This window comes from Chrysemys picta, chromosome 8, assembly GCF_011386835.1.
Source record: "Chrysemys picta bellii isolate R12L10 chromosome 8, ASM1138683v2, whole genome shotgun sequence".
Lineage (NCBI taxonomy): Eukaryota > Metazoa > Chordata > Testudines > Emydidae > Chrysemys > Chrysemys picta.
In genome coordinates this window covers 76,501,032-76,516,147 of record NC_088798.1, presented here as the reverse complement: position 1 = coordinate 76,516,147, position 15,116 = coordinate 76,501,032, and the positions used below count along the sequence as shown (strand labels likewise).

The 15,116-nt window shown below is 43.0% G+C and overlaps 1 long non-coding RNA gene across 1 annotated transcript in view; it reads right to left on the bottom strand.

Moving 5' to 3' along the window:
- LOC101947792 (uncharacterized) overlaps nt 1-15,116 on the bottom strand; it is a 59,027-nt gene that overhangs the window by 42,248 nt on the left and 1,663 nt on the right. Inside the window, exon 2 of the long non-coding RNA XR_006174516.2 lies at nt 4,696-4,786. This is a non-coding gene — a long non-coding RNA (uncharacterized LOC101947792). The remainder of the gene's footprint in view (nt 1-4,695; nt 4,787-15,116) is intronic.

The window sequence follows — 15,116 nt, the reverse complement described above, 5'->3', positions numbered from 1 at the left end:
ACCCCTTTCTGGGTACACATCCAACAGAAGCCTCTCTGAGCACCCTCTGTAATGTGTCTCTCAGTTTGTCCCTGCTCCAGAATAGAACAGTGCCTCCAGGGAAGGAGTCCTGGGGCAATGTCTTTGCCCTCTGAGGGCCTTTTCAGCCACAATTCTCCAGCTAGCCACAGCAGTTCAGTTCCCCCTTCTGGGGGGTGCCTCAATGTCCAGGCTGGCCACTTCCCCACTGTAGCTAATGGGGGAGGGAGAAGAAGGGGAACCCAGGCCCACCCATTACTCCAGGTCCCAGCCCAGGGATCCTGTAGATAGCAGCTGTCTGCTGTGTCCCTTGATCTAAATCACAGTGCTGCTCTAATTCCCTGGGCTACTTCCCTGCAGCCCTGTGCCATCTTCACCCTTACCTCAGGGCCTTGTCCTGATGGAGTGTCCACAACCAGATCAGGGCTCCTTCTCACTCTCCCCAGCTTCTAGCAGTACTACCTCATCCAAGGCAGTGCTTCTATATTGTGATGCCAACTTTTCCCAACCCAGTGCTAAAAATTTCCCAAATCTGGTGAAAAATTCCCAGATAAAGTTTTTTATGTTGCTTCTATATCCTGGGAAATTTCCCAAACTCTGGGAATTTGTGAGTAAAATGTTTCAACTTGGAAAACTGGGAATTTTCATTCAAACATTTTACTCACAAATTCCCAGAGTTTGGGAAATTTCCCAGGATACAGAAGCACTGTCCTGTAGCTCCCTCAGCCAGCCATACACTCCTCCAGCTCTAGCAAGGAACTGATCTCAGTTTAGCCCTGCAGCTCTTCTTATACTAGCCTGCTGGGCCCTGATTGGTTGCTTCCCACACAGCCGCTCTAGGAAGCTTGGCAGGCCTCCAGGAAGGGGCCTCAGGGCCTAGTCCACCCCATTACACCTGGGCTTTGAAGTAAGAGCTTAAAATGGTTGTTCAAGGGCTCCTTTCAGGAGACTTCCTTAAATGGAGCCACACTTATGTTAATTGGAGTGTTTCACTTCTCCTTGCCTGGATTGTTAAAGGGAACCCTTTGTTGCCCCAACAAAGGGGAAATGTAAGCAGGTCTCAGCAGAGCCACAGTTAGCTAGAAGGAAGTGCTACAAGGCAGGTGTTAATTTAGTGTAAATGATGTCTCATTTTGGCAATTCATGTGGGTGGAGCTTAATTTGTAGGTGGAGTTTTTATAAGTACCACCACCTTTTTTGTTCTCATCTGACCCCTGCCTGTAACTGAAAGTGTCTTTTGGGAGGCTCAGAAAATAGAACCTGGTTTATCGTTAGCTCTGCTTACAAGCTGTTCCATTGAAGAATTTGTAAATATTTTTAAAAACCTAATTTCCCAGGTACAAAATATCAATAAGTTGTAAAGGTTGCAAATATTTGTTATTTAAAGTCTTTTTTCCCCTAAGGGAATGTTGCAGTTTTTTGAAAAAATACATTTGTTAGGAAATCTGGGAATTCACAGTTAGAGATAAATGTGTAAGGCTCAGGAGGCTTTGAACCAGGCCTGCAGGGCAACCAGATAACTGACACGCCCACAATACCACCCAGCAGTAGCTGTATACTGGTCACTTTCTGTCATCCACAATCTGCAGAGGTTCAATGCCACAGGAAGTTCCACCTCCAGTGATCTGACTGACAGTGGTCTTAGCGATCCCTGATTGGCTTCTTGTCCCTATATAAGGCCACGGGACATGCCTACAAATGTCCAGATAACAATGTGGATCATTAGTGCCTCAATGCCTAGTACTGACCTTGACTCTGATATGGATTCTGACTCTCAGTTGACCCCTGGAACTCTATCCAACATGGATCCTGATACCTGGCATTGACTCTTGGTCTGACCCTTGGCTTAAGTCTTGACTCTGCGTGACACTAAGAACCCCCCTGTATTCATGCTCTACAAACTATTGTAATAATCTTTACACAAAACATGCCATGTGAGGTATCTGAAAACTAGTAACTCATGATAATTATCATGGTGAAATGTATGTAGCAACATTATATGTAAAGTTATGAAATCCCATGTAGGATGTTATTAAGAACATAAAAATGGCCATATTGGGTCAGACTAATGGTCCACCTACCCCAGTATCTTGTCTTCTGACAGTGGCCAGTGCCAGGTGCTTCAGAGGAGATGAACAGAACAGGGCATTCTCTGTCATTCATTCCCAGCTTTTGGCAATCAGAGTCTAGGGACACCCAAAGCATGGGATTGCATCTCTGATCATCTTGACTAAGAGCCATTGATGGACCTATCCTCCATGAACTTATCTAATTGTTTTTAAACAATTGTTTTTAAACAGTTAGATTTTTGGCCTACACAACATCCCATAGCAGTGAGTTCCACAGATTGACTGTGTGCTGGGTGGAGAAGTATTTCCTTATGTTTTAAACCTGCTGCCTATTAATTTCATGGGGTGACCCCTAGTTCTTGTGTTATGCAAAGGGGAAATAACACTTTCTTATTTACTTTCTCCACACCAGTCATGATTTTATAGATCTCTATCTCCTCCCTTATCATCTCTTTTCCAAGCTGAACAGTCCTAGTCTTTTTAATCATTCTCATATGGAAGCTATTCCATACACCTAATCATTTTTGTTGCTCTTCTCTGTACTTTTTAAAATTCTAATATCTGTTTTTTGAGATGGGATGACTAGAACTGCACATAATATTCAAGGTGTGGGGGTAACATGGATTTATATAGTGGTATTATGATATTTTCTGTTTTATTGTCTATCCCTTTCCTAATGGTTCCTAGTATTCTGTTAGCTTTTTTGACTGCCGCTGCATATTTAGCGGATGTTTTTTGAGAACTAGCCACGACTCCAAGATCTCTTTCTGAAGTGGTAACAGCTAATTTAGAGTGGTAACATACATTATTTTGTATGTATACTTGGGATTATGTTTTCCAATGAGCATTATTTTGCATTTATCAAACACAGGTGAGGAGAAAATTCAGGACTGAGAGTGTGTTGGGATCACGCTGCAAGTAGTAACCATGGCTGGTGAAAGCCAGAGTGTGACTAGTGTGTTGCTGACAAGCAGTTGGGGTCAGAGCTGCTGGACCAGGCTGTAGCTATACACAGACACTCAGGATGTGATCTGCCTGCTGGTAGGCTGTTTGTGAGCATCCCAGGTTGGGAGTTATAACAGCAGAGCATTGTGAGGCACCCAGCGTTGCCGGGCGGTGGCGACACAACCCCTTCCTGGTCTAGATTGCACCCCAGAATGTGATAGTGGTGTAGTCAAAGCAGGATTTATACAAAGCTAGATATTTTAACTGAGATTTACACTGGAAGCACTGGTGGAACAGTTTTCAGTTATTCTCAAGTGTGGTGGCTGGAAACAGTCAAAATAATGGTTACAGCTTTATTATTTTCTTTTTATTTTGGATAAGGCAAATAGAACAAAAGTAAAGCAGGAACATGAGCATCAGGAAAGCACCCATGTTGTTAGAGCTGGGCAGGCTGGAGAATGAGCAGAAAGACATAGAGCGTGAACCCCAGACGTGGGAAGCAGAGATGAGAGCCAAGGAGAGGGAGGCAGAAAGGCAACAGCAAGAAGCAGTACACCAGTTGTTTGTTTGGTGAAGGAGCTCAGTGTTGAAGTACGGGAGAGGAAAGGTTGGGTTGAAAGAGAGGGATGGGAAAAGGAAGAAGGAATTAGATGGAAGGAGGTAGACAGGAGAGATAGGAGGAAAGAGAGGGAGACGACCGTAGCGGGTAACATGGAGAGTGGGGCTGGGCAGTTGCTGAGTTGTAGCAGTGGGGGAGAGGTGGGATAGAGATCAGTTAATGGCAAGAGCATCCTCAGGGTTTCTCTAGTACCCTGGGCTGCAACAGCTGCAGTGGGACAATAAATTCAGCCAAGGAGTTGCATCACATAGAGGGATCCTTGCCACCCCTGTCCCTTTTCTGCCCAAGTTCCCTTTTCCCTACTATACCAGCAGCAGGGATGGTGAATAGGGTAAGAATCTCTGGGTTGGTTGTGTACTGCTAGGAGAGGGATTACACTACAATGGGGTGATCCTCCAAAGGCAGCTTAGATGGCTTCTAGGCCTGCTGATGCCCTCACTGTGGTATAGAGTGGCCACAGCTGAGATTTTGGTCCATGCTGTGTGAGCTCACAGTATCTGTGGAACCAGTGTCTGAGCGCCTCACAAGCATCAATGAATTTATCTTCACAACATCCCTGTGAGGTAGAGAAGTATGAACATTCCCATTTTGCAGAGGGGGAATAGACATACACCTCTACCTTGATATAACGTGACCCGATATAACACGAATTCGGATATAACGCGGTAAAGCAGTGCTCCGGGGGGGCGGGGCTGCGCACTCCAGTGGATCAAAGCAAGTTCAATATAACGTGGTTTCACCTATAACGCGGTAAGATTTTTTGGCTCCCGAGGACAGCGTTATATCGAGGTAGAGGTGTACATACAGATGTAAGTAATTTTGCCCATGATCACAAAGGGAGGGAGTCTGTGACAGAACCAGGAAGAGAACAGCGAGTCCCTGAATCTTAGTCCACTGCCTCAATCACAAGAACATTCTTCCTCTTGCTGATACAAAAACGCATAGTTAGCCACCACCCCATAACTCTTTCCTCCCACCCCCAAGAAAGGTAGACTACTAGAAATAAGCCATAGTGCAAGTTCAAGGAAACAGCTGGATACTGACCCAAACAGACTGCATCCTCCTCAGTTGCTGAATATTCACAGGGGGAAAAACCAGTACACCAGTGGGCCATGGAGCCATAATAGAAGGAATCCTAAGAAAAAGAGAAGGAAAGACTGCATGCCCAGAGCATAATAGACAGGCAGGGTCAGATTTCACCATCCCTCGGTATTCCCTCCATCCAAGGATCACCCAGCTGGGATAAATTGTACCTTGCAAAGAAGTTTATTAAAGAATACCTCACCACTTTTGAAAGGCTATGTGAAGTACATGAAGTTCCAGAGAATAAGAAAGTCCCCACACTGATTGAAAAACTCTTGGCTAAATCTTTAAATGTATTTAATGAAATGTGGATTGAAGAAGCTTTGATATATGCTGAGTTTTAAAAAGCTGTCTTGCAAAGGTTTCATGTTACCCCTGAAGTGTACAGTTGAAATTTAGAAATCTCAAGAAAAGTGTTGGCATAAGGCATAGTGAGTATGCCTATAAAATGTGTGACCTAATGAGGAAATGGGTAAAGGGAAAGGGGGCTGAGAACTATGATTAATTGTCCGATCTCTTTGCTCAAGAACGTTTCTTAACCATCTGTTCTGAGGAGGTCAGAGATGCAATGGGATAAATCTTTAAAATCTGTATAGGAATTTGTCATCCCGGCTGATTTCTTTGGGCAAGCCCGAATGTCTAATGAGCGCAAGACACAGAAGGAGGGGCACAAGCCCAGTGTAAAGGGGAAACCCTGTTTTACCCCTCAGAAGGAGGGTGGTTGGGAGCCCAGGCACACAATTCTTCAGAGGAGGAAATTACAATACATTTTTGCACAGCATCAATAACTGAAATCTTAATGGAACCACCAATATTGAGATTTTGCACCAAGGTAGTATTTAAATCAGGTGCACCTGTCTTTGCCTTGTTCTGGCAAACTGCTTCTGCCTCTTCTAAAACAATGGGCAGCCACCAGAAAAAGGTCGGCTTTTATTTACATCTCTGCACCAAAACCATCCATATGCAGGACACTCCCCAAAACACGCAGGGTTGTCATGTTCTGAGACTTGGAAGACATGTGGACAGAGGAACCTTGAATGGGGCATCTTGGGTGCTGAGTTATGGGCACTCTGGGGTGGTTCAAAGCTGGGGATGGACAGAACTTGAGATTTGAAAATCTGCTTCCTGCTCTGGAAATGGAAGTTGCATGAGTACTCTGGATCCAGCTGCATGCTCGGCCTTTGGGATTTTCAAAAGCCAGCTGTCCTGTGAGGATCTGGCACCTGATCTCTGCTGTGCCTACTTGTTAGTATCACCACTCTCCTACCCAAACACCCAACAGGAAGCAGGGTCTATATAATTGTTCAGATCTGCTCTGAGCAGGGTTAGATGACACAACGTTAGATGACTGGCAGCCCCCTGGAGCCTTGTCTACACTAGGGCTCTCACCAATGGGGCTTCACAAGTATTAGCAGAGGTAGGAAATTGTTACCCAGAGCCCCAGTGTAGATACAGCAAAAGAGACCTTACTCAAAGTACTGCCAAATGCACAAGATAGACAAACTTAAAAAAAAACACAGAGAGAAAATGTTATTTAATTGCTTTCACTCCTAGTAATTGGAGGTGTTACATGGAACAATAGTAGGTACAATATTTTCAGACAGTGCAATTTTTTTTGTTTATTATTTTTATCAAGTTGATGGTGTCCCTTTAATATTGTTTCCAACGAGAAAATGAGAGATCACAAACAATACAGCAGGAGGGCAACAAGAATTTTCTTTAGATTCTGTGTTGAATAGATCTTCCACTATACAACGATGAATCAAATTAAATGAGAAAGAGTTCTAAGACAAATTATCAGCAAGATATTTGAACCTGACAGCTATTGGGAGCAACCTAGGTCTGTCTGATAAGAACAACCGCATTCCTTTTACTTCCCCATCAGTAGTAGCTACCTTATAGGACAGATTTCTTGTTGATAATTCTCTTGTCTGAGAGCAAGAGCTCCAGAGTGTACTTATGTTGATAATTCTCTCTCTGATCACATTTTGGTAGCAATTCTTTTCACCTTGGCAACAGGGTTGTTCCTCCCTTTAGATGAAGTTTTGATTCTTAAATTGCTGCATGAGCCCAGGTTTCTAGCTCTGATGAAGCGGGAGGCTGATTGCTTTTGTCCATAGTTCCAGGCACCTTCCAGTAGTGGAATGAGCTCAGAGCTGGGACTCAAGAATATCTGAATTCTAGTCCTGGCTCTAACTGATTTGCTCTGTGGCTTGGGGCATGTCATTGAACCTCTCCGCCTCAGTTTCCCTCTTGGTTAAATAAGAATAATTATAGAGACAAGGTGGGTGAGGTAATATCCTTTATTGGACCACGTTCTGTGGAGAGAGAGACAAGCTTTTGATCTATACAGAGCTCCTGAAGGAAGTGCAAGGAAAGGTGAGATTAGATGGGTGTGGGGGGCAGGTGCACTCATCCAGCTCTTTACAGGCTCCCTATGAATCCGCATTTGTGGAGCAGTTGGGGATATAGTGGGGCGAGAAGATCTGCTATGTGTATCCTCCTGACTTTCCCCAATGGAAGGAACACGTTAGGGCTTTACAGCTATTCTGAAACCTGGGTGGGAAGGATTCCTTCCCTCAGTGCATTTCCCAGCACCCAACTGAGCTACTTAGCCTGGACACTAAACTAAAGATAACAAGGAGTCTGGTGGCACCTTAAAGACTAACAGATTTATTTGGGCATAAGCTTTCGTGGGTAAAAACCCCCTGATACTTATACTAAAGATCTGTCTCACAGTGAACAAGAGGCAGCTATATGTATGCATTACAGAGGCATGTCATCAATATTCTTCAGTGTGTAATACAGTAACAAGGAGTGTTAGAAAAGAGGAGTTTAGAATTGAATTCAATAGAACTGAGAGGCAGAAAGCAGTAAGAGACATAAAGAGAATGCACTAGTCTGTGATTTGCTTGAAATTTCTCCTTGGGAAGAAATGAAAGTTTATGACTAGCAATGGTAAAGCCCATGTATCTCTTCTATCAGGTGGCAGAGGAAAAGAGGCTGGATTTGCACTAGAGAATCTTGACATTCCTCTGAAGCCTTTTTGCATCCAAGTGTTTTGAGCATTTCCAGTGAAGTGCTCAATGATTGACTCAATCTGCAACTGCATTTCAGTTCCCCTTAGTATAACAGTGGATCGGACCAAACTCATTTGCAAACCTGCCTCCCCCGACATTTCAGATGATCAAAAGGCAGAAGAACAGAGCAATTTGACTGGTTTAGGGATTTAATCTTTTAATGTAGGAGTGAAGGGATTCAGGCTGACTCAGCAGTTGTCCTAACTCTCTTGTGGGATCACCTGGCAAATCACTTCCATGTGGCACCTTGGGAAAGAATGTCAGTTTCCATGTATTGTTACCCATTGCTTCATTGGGTGCTTGGGGCTAGCTTCTACCCTCGCTTAGCTCCCATGCAACTCTATTGACAGAGTTCCATGGAACATGCTATGGAGTGTAAACAAACTTGGAGTTGTGCACTTTAAATGGAAGGACATAAATTATATGGATTCAAGGTGGATGCTATTTCTTCCACTGATTTCTGTCTCCTAGCAACCTGTATTTGTACATGGGTCATCCTTTTAGGAAGGAAACAAGCTTTTATGAGGTGATGAATCAATTGTATGGCATTGGTTTGGGATTCTTACATTCCCTGATATGTCAGGTTCACATCCTAGCAGTGTTGTATTAACTCATCCTGAAGTAGACAAATAACCCAGTGCCAAGAAGTTTGTTCCTTAGATGACACCTGGAAAACCAAAACCATCCTGTCTGCTCTGTCTGGACATTAAATATCCCAAGTTCCTATGGTACTTGATGTAAAAGTTGGCGATTTTCTCGGTGTTCTTGGCCAAAATGTTCTCTTCTCCACAGTTGGCTACTGTGTCCACATCTTTGGTGGCTTCACTTCAATGGTGCTGCATGCCCTTAGGCCATGAAGCTCTTTGGGATCCTTCCAGATAGGTGCCATAGAAATGGGGAAAAAATTATTAATTAGAAGGCAGAGTAGATGCACTGTGTGGAGGCAAACAACTCATATAGTAGTATTCTTAGGCTTTTGCTATGCATTGCCTCATGTCTTTTTTTAAAATGTTCCCTTCTCTGTGGCTATGATGATTCATTATACTAAAGCTGTGTGAACCTGAGGTGAATGCTAACTGCTCCAGCTACACTCTTCAGTAGTTGGTAAAGCAGCACTAAGGCTCACCCCTGTGCCCTTTGGAATGGCAGGATAATTTGTCCTTGTTTGGTTTTCACCTGTTTCCTTCAGGACGAATATGCTGTAGGAAGCTGAGGTGGATGCTATTGGCTCCTGTTCTTGCTGTTGAATTAGCATTATAGATCACACCTGGGCATTTGTGTACTATTTTTTCCCCCTGTGAATATTCAGCAGCTGAGGAGGATGCAGTCTGTTTGGGTCAGTATCCAGCTGTTTCCTTGAACTTGCACTATGGCTTATTTCTAGTAGTCTACCTTTCCTGGGGGTGGGAGGAAAGAGTTATGGGGTGGTGGCTAACTATGCGTTTTTGTATCAGCAAGAGGAAGAATGTTCTTGTGATTGAGGCAGTGGACTAAGATTCAGGGACTCGCTGTTCTCTTCCTGGTTCTGTCACAGACTCCCTCCCTTTGTGATCATGGGCAAAATTACTTACATCTGTATGTACACCTCTACCTCGATATAACGCTGTCCTCGGGAGCCAAAAAATCTTACCGCGTTATAGGTGAAACGCGTTATATTGAACTTGCTTTGATCCACTGGAGTGCGCAGCCCCGCCCCTCCGGAACACTGCTTTACCGCGTTATATCCGAATTCGTGTTATATCGGGTCGCGTTATATCAAGGTAGAGGTGTATGTCTATTCCCCCTCTGCAAAATGGGAATGTTCATACTTCTCTACCTCACAGGGATGTTGTGAAGATAAATTCATTGATGCTTGTGAGGCGCTCAGACACTGGTTCCACAGATACTGTGAGCTCACACAGCATGGACCAAAATCTCAGCTGTGGCCACTCTATACCACAGTGAGGGCATCAGCAGGCCTAGAAGCCATCTAAGCTGCCTTTGGAGGATCACCCCATTGTAGTGTAATCCCTCTCCTAGCAGTACACAATCAACCCAGAGATTCTTACCCTATTCACCACCCCTGCTGCTGGTATAGTAGGGAAAAGGGAACTTGGGCAGAAAAGGGACAGGGGTGGCAAGGATCCCTCTATGTGATGCAACTCCTTGGCTGAATTTATTGTCCCACTGCAGCTGTTGCAGCCCAGGGTACTAGAGAAACCCTGAGGATGCTCTTGCCATTAACTGATCTCTATCCCACCTCTCCCCCACTGCTACAACTCAGCAACTGCCCAGCCCCACTCTCCATGTTACCCACTACGGTCCTCTCCCTCTCTTTCCTCCCATCTCTCCTGTCTACCTCCTTCCATCAAATTCCTTCTTCCTTTTCCCATCCCCCACTTTCAACCCAACCTTTCCTCTCCCGTACTTCAACACTGAGCTCCTTCACCAAACAACAAAATGAAAACATTTATACTATAAATAAAAGATCAAATGTTCAACTAATGGGCACTTACCATGCACCCGACTTCTTTAACTGTATGTTGTACCTGTTTCCTACTATATGGTCTCTCTCTTTTTTTTTTTTTTACTGTAAATTCTTCAGGGTAAAGATGACAATCAAATGCCCAGCACATTTGGGATTCTACTGTAATATAAGTTAAAAATAAACTTTGGTCTAGAAATGTTTTACTTATTGTTAAAACACCTACAATTACTGTACCTGAAAGAGGCTGGAGAATGAAAGTATTTGTTTATGCTTTCGACCTCACTCTTTGTATGGGCCGTCCTTTGTAGGTGACAAATCTGAGGAATTGTCACAGATTGAAGTGTCATTAGAGGAGATTTTGGAATTAATTGATAAACTTAACAGTAACAAGTCACCGGGACCAGATGGCATTCACCCAAGAGTTCTGAAAGAACTCAAATGTGAAATTGTGGAACTATTAACTAGGGTTTGTAACCTGTCCTTTAAATCAGCTTCTGTACCCAATGACTGGAAGATAGCTAATGTAATGCAAATATTTAAAAAGGGCTCTAGAGGTGATCCCAGCAATTACAGACTGGTAAGTCTAACGTCAGTAACGGGCAAATTAATTGAAACAATAGTAAAGAATAAAATTGTCAGACACTTAGAAGAACATAAATTGTTGGGCAAAAGTCAACATGGTTTCTGTAAAGGGAAATCATGTCTTACTAATCTATTAGAGTTCTTTGACAAGCAGGGCCGGTGCAAGGAAGTTTCGTGCCCTAGGAGAAACTTTCACCTTGCCCCCTTCCTCCCCCGCAGCCCTGCAGCAGCTCCCTCCACCCTGAGGCACCCCCCCCCCCCCCCGCGACAGCTCCCCCGCTGCCTTGAGGCGCCCCCCCCCCATGGCAGTTCCCCGGCCCGGGGATCCGTGCGGCAGCTCTGACCCAGGGGTTCCCCTGTGCTGCCAGTGGCGCGCTGACTCGGGGAACCCCTGGGCTGCCGGCGGTGCGCTGACCCAGGGGAATGCCTGGGCTGCCTGCCGGCAGCTCAGACTCCCTCTCCATCCCAGCGCAGCAGCCGCTGTGAAAAAAAAAAAAAAAAAAAAAAAATCTTGGCGCCCTAGGCAATCGCCTAGTTGGCCTAAATGGTAGCACCAGCCGTGTTGACGGGGTCAACAAACATGTGGACAAGGGGGATCCAGTAGACACAGTGTACTTAGATTTCCAGAAAGCCTTTGACAAGGTTCCTCACCAAAGGTTTTTACGTAAATTAAGTTGTCATTGGATAAGAGGGAAGATCCTTTCATGGATTGAGAACTGGTTAAAAGACAGGGAACTAAGGGTGGGAATAAATGGTAAATTTTCAGAATGGAGAGGTAACTAGTGATGTTCCCCAAGGGTCAGTCCTAGGACCAATCCTATTCAATTTATTCATAAATGATCTGGAGAAAGAGGTAAACAGTGAAGTGGCAAAGTTTGCAGATGATACTAAACTGCTCAAGGTAGTTAAGACCAAAGTAGACTATGAAGAACTTCAAAAAGATCTCACAAAACTAAATGATTGTGCAACAAAATGGCAAATAAAATTTAATGTGGATAAATGTAAAGTAATGCACATTGGAAAAAATAACCCCAACTATACATCCAATATGATGGGGGCTAATTTAGCTACAAGTAATCAGGAAAGAGATCTTGGAGTCATCGTGGATAGTTCTCTGAAGATGTCCACGCAGTGTGCAGCAGCAGTCAAAAAAGCAAACAGGATGTTAGGAATCATTAAAAAAGGGATAGAGAATAAGGCGGAGAATATCTTATTGCCATTATATAAATCCATGGTACGCCCACATCTTGAATACTACGTACAGATGTGGTCTCCTCATCTCAGAAAAGATATACTGGCATTAGAAAAGGTTCAGAGAAGGGCAACTAAAATGATTAGGTGTTTGGAATGGGTCCCATATGAGGAGAGCTTAAAGAGGCTAGGACTTTTCAACTTAGAAAAGAGGAGACTAAGGGGGGATATGATAGAGATATATAAAATCATGAGTGGCGTGGAGAAAGTGAATAAGGAAAAGTTATTTTCTTGTTCCCATAATATAAGAACTAGGGGCCACCAAATGAAATTAATGGGCAGCAGGTTTAAAACAAATAAAAGGAATTTTTTCTTCACACAGTCAACCTGTGGAACTCCTTGCCTGAGGAGGTTGTGATGGCTAGGACTATAACAGGGTTTAAAAGAGAACTAGATAAATTCATGGAGGTTAAGTCCATTAATGACTATTAGCCAGGATGGGTAAGGAATGGTGTCCCTAGCCTCTGTTTGTCAGAGGGTGGAGATGGATGGCACGAGAGAGGTCACTTGATAGTTGCCTGTTAGGTTTACTCCCTCTGGGGCACCTGGCATTGGCCACTGTCGGCAGACAGGATGCTGGGCTGGATGGACCCTTGGTCTGACCCAGTATGGCCATTCTTATGTTATTAACTTCACTTCCATTATGTAATAATCAGTTTCCCTTGTGTCTGGGTGTTTTTCATATAGCAAAAAGAAGAGAGGGGAAAAAGGAAAATGTGATTACAAAACCACAAGTCTTAGCAGTGGGAACTCAGGAGCAAATATACCATCTCAGACAACTTTTAAATACTTTTTTTTTTTTAAAAAACCTTGACTGGTTTCAAGTTGCTAGTGTTGTTTCTCTCTTAATGATGATTTCCCTTCTGGGAGGTTTCAGAGTAGCAGCCGTGTTAGTCTGTATCCGCAAAAAGAAGAACAGGAGTACTTGTGGCACCTTAGAGACTAACAAATTTATTAGAGCATAAGCTTTCGTGGACTACAGCCCACTTCTTCGGATGCATATAGAATGGAGTTTCTGCTGCTGTTATGGGTCTTTTGTTTGAGCAACACCCTCTGTTTTATTCAGATTGATAGAGTTCCCTGTTATCGTAATCCAGGGAGAGCTATTAATCAGGAGACAAACTCCAATCTAGTCCCTGAGGTGACTATTTTTATATCTTTTGCTTTGAGTGCTGTATCTTTAAACTTGTGATACATGAACCAACAGAACTGCCACTTAATCTTCTATCCTTAGTTAGCTAAAAGGGATTGTTGCCTGCAATGTTGTGCTGATTTCTATCCAGCATTTTGTCTCAAAAAGCATGTGAGATAAGTGCTGAATGCAGAAGCCACCGCAGGAGGCCAAGACATAATATTAAAAGAATTAATGAAAGAGAGCAAGCCATTGAAGTATAGACTAAATTTTATTGAGAATGTTACAGATCAAAAATAAGTGATTGGAGTCTCTGCTGCCAGTGACTCTGAAAATATTAATGGTTTGGTGCAAACTGAATACCCAAAGCCCTTAAAAATCTGTCTGTTAAAGAGCCTGTTTGTTAAGAAGACTGACAATGAACAATTCATGCTATCTTAATAATTTGTCTCTCAGGCAAGGTTACAGTCATGGAATTAGGACCTGATCTTCTTCCCATTGACTTCAATGGAAAAACTCAAATTGACTTAAATAGCAACAGGATTGGTTCCTTGGTGCATGGGATTTATTTTCATTGAGGACTCTGGAATGATGGCCTATGCTCCTTTCTTTGTCTTGGGACTAAATGCTCCCCCCTCTCTTGGTTAAACCCATGAGAGGGGAGAAAATCTGAAAACTCTGTCCAGTGCATTATCTCTTCTAGGGCCAGGGACTTATTAATATCCGGGGGGTGGGGGGTGGTCCATGATCTAAGGGGAAACCTACCTTCATCCTTGCAGAGCATGGATAGGTGCCTCCGCTGTGATGCTTCCTGGCCCCACAGCATGGCTGCCATGGGCATCTGGATGAGAAATGCTTTATGTCCCCCTGCTAAATCACACAGAGCACAGCTATACTCTCTTTGACAACTGTCTCTGTTGTTTTGATTAACATCAGCCAGACAATAGAAACAGCAAGTAGATTCAGATGACTCCATCATTGACATGATTGAGATATGAAAAATTAATTTAATTCAGTCACTATTACAATGCAATCATAATTTCTATAGAAATGTTCATATCAAAAGTCATCTCAAGGTGTGCTACAAAAAGCAATCCGAAAATCATTGAATATGGCATAGAAAGGGTCAATTTCCCACACAGTACTGGTACTTTGTGAAAAACTTTGGGAAAAAAAGCTATTTAAAGACAACTCTTCTCATACGCAAACCTGCCAACCCTACCTCAATTAGATTAAGTCAGTTCTTAAAAAAGTCTGTTTTCTTCTGATGAAGGCTCTTGCTCTACGTGATTCAATTAAACATTTAAAATGGTATGCATCATTTTCTGAAATCTTCCTTGTTTGCATTATCACAGCTTGACAGCCCTTTTATGACACAGATTTCCAGTATTTTCTGTATTTAAGATACTTGCATGAAAACAGGAACTTTTTGTAAAAGCAACACTGTCAAAAATATTAACATATAACATTTAGATTTTATAAAGGAAAAAAAAGCAATTAACAAAACCTGAGAGAAATAGAAGAGTTTGTGACATTTATTTTTTAAATTTCAGTGAAAAGATTTAAAAAAAATGTGTGTGTGTGTGTGTGTGTGTGTATATATATATAAAACCACCACTCACTACTTTCCACTTTGTTCTAAACCGTAAGAACTAAAGACACACCAAACTTTTATTATGGAATTTGAAATACATTAATCATGCCTGGTATCAGGCTTCAAGACAAGTCAAAGCTCTGCCTATGTTTGTCAAATGATTCACTAAGGTTCAGAAACCATGTAAGTGGAGAAATGCCCAAATCCAAAAGTCCCAGTGTGGATTTTGAACACTTCCAAAGCCATTATACATCTGCAAAATTCACCTAAACCTCT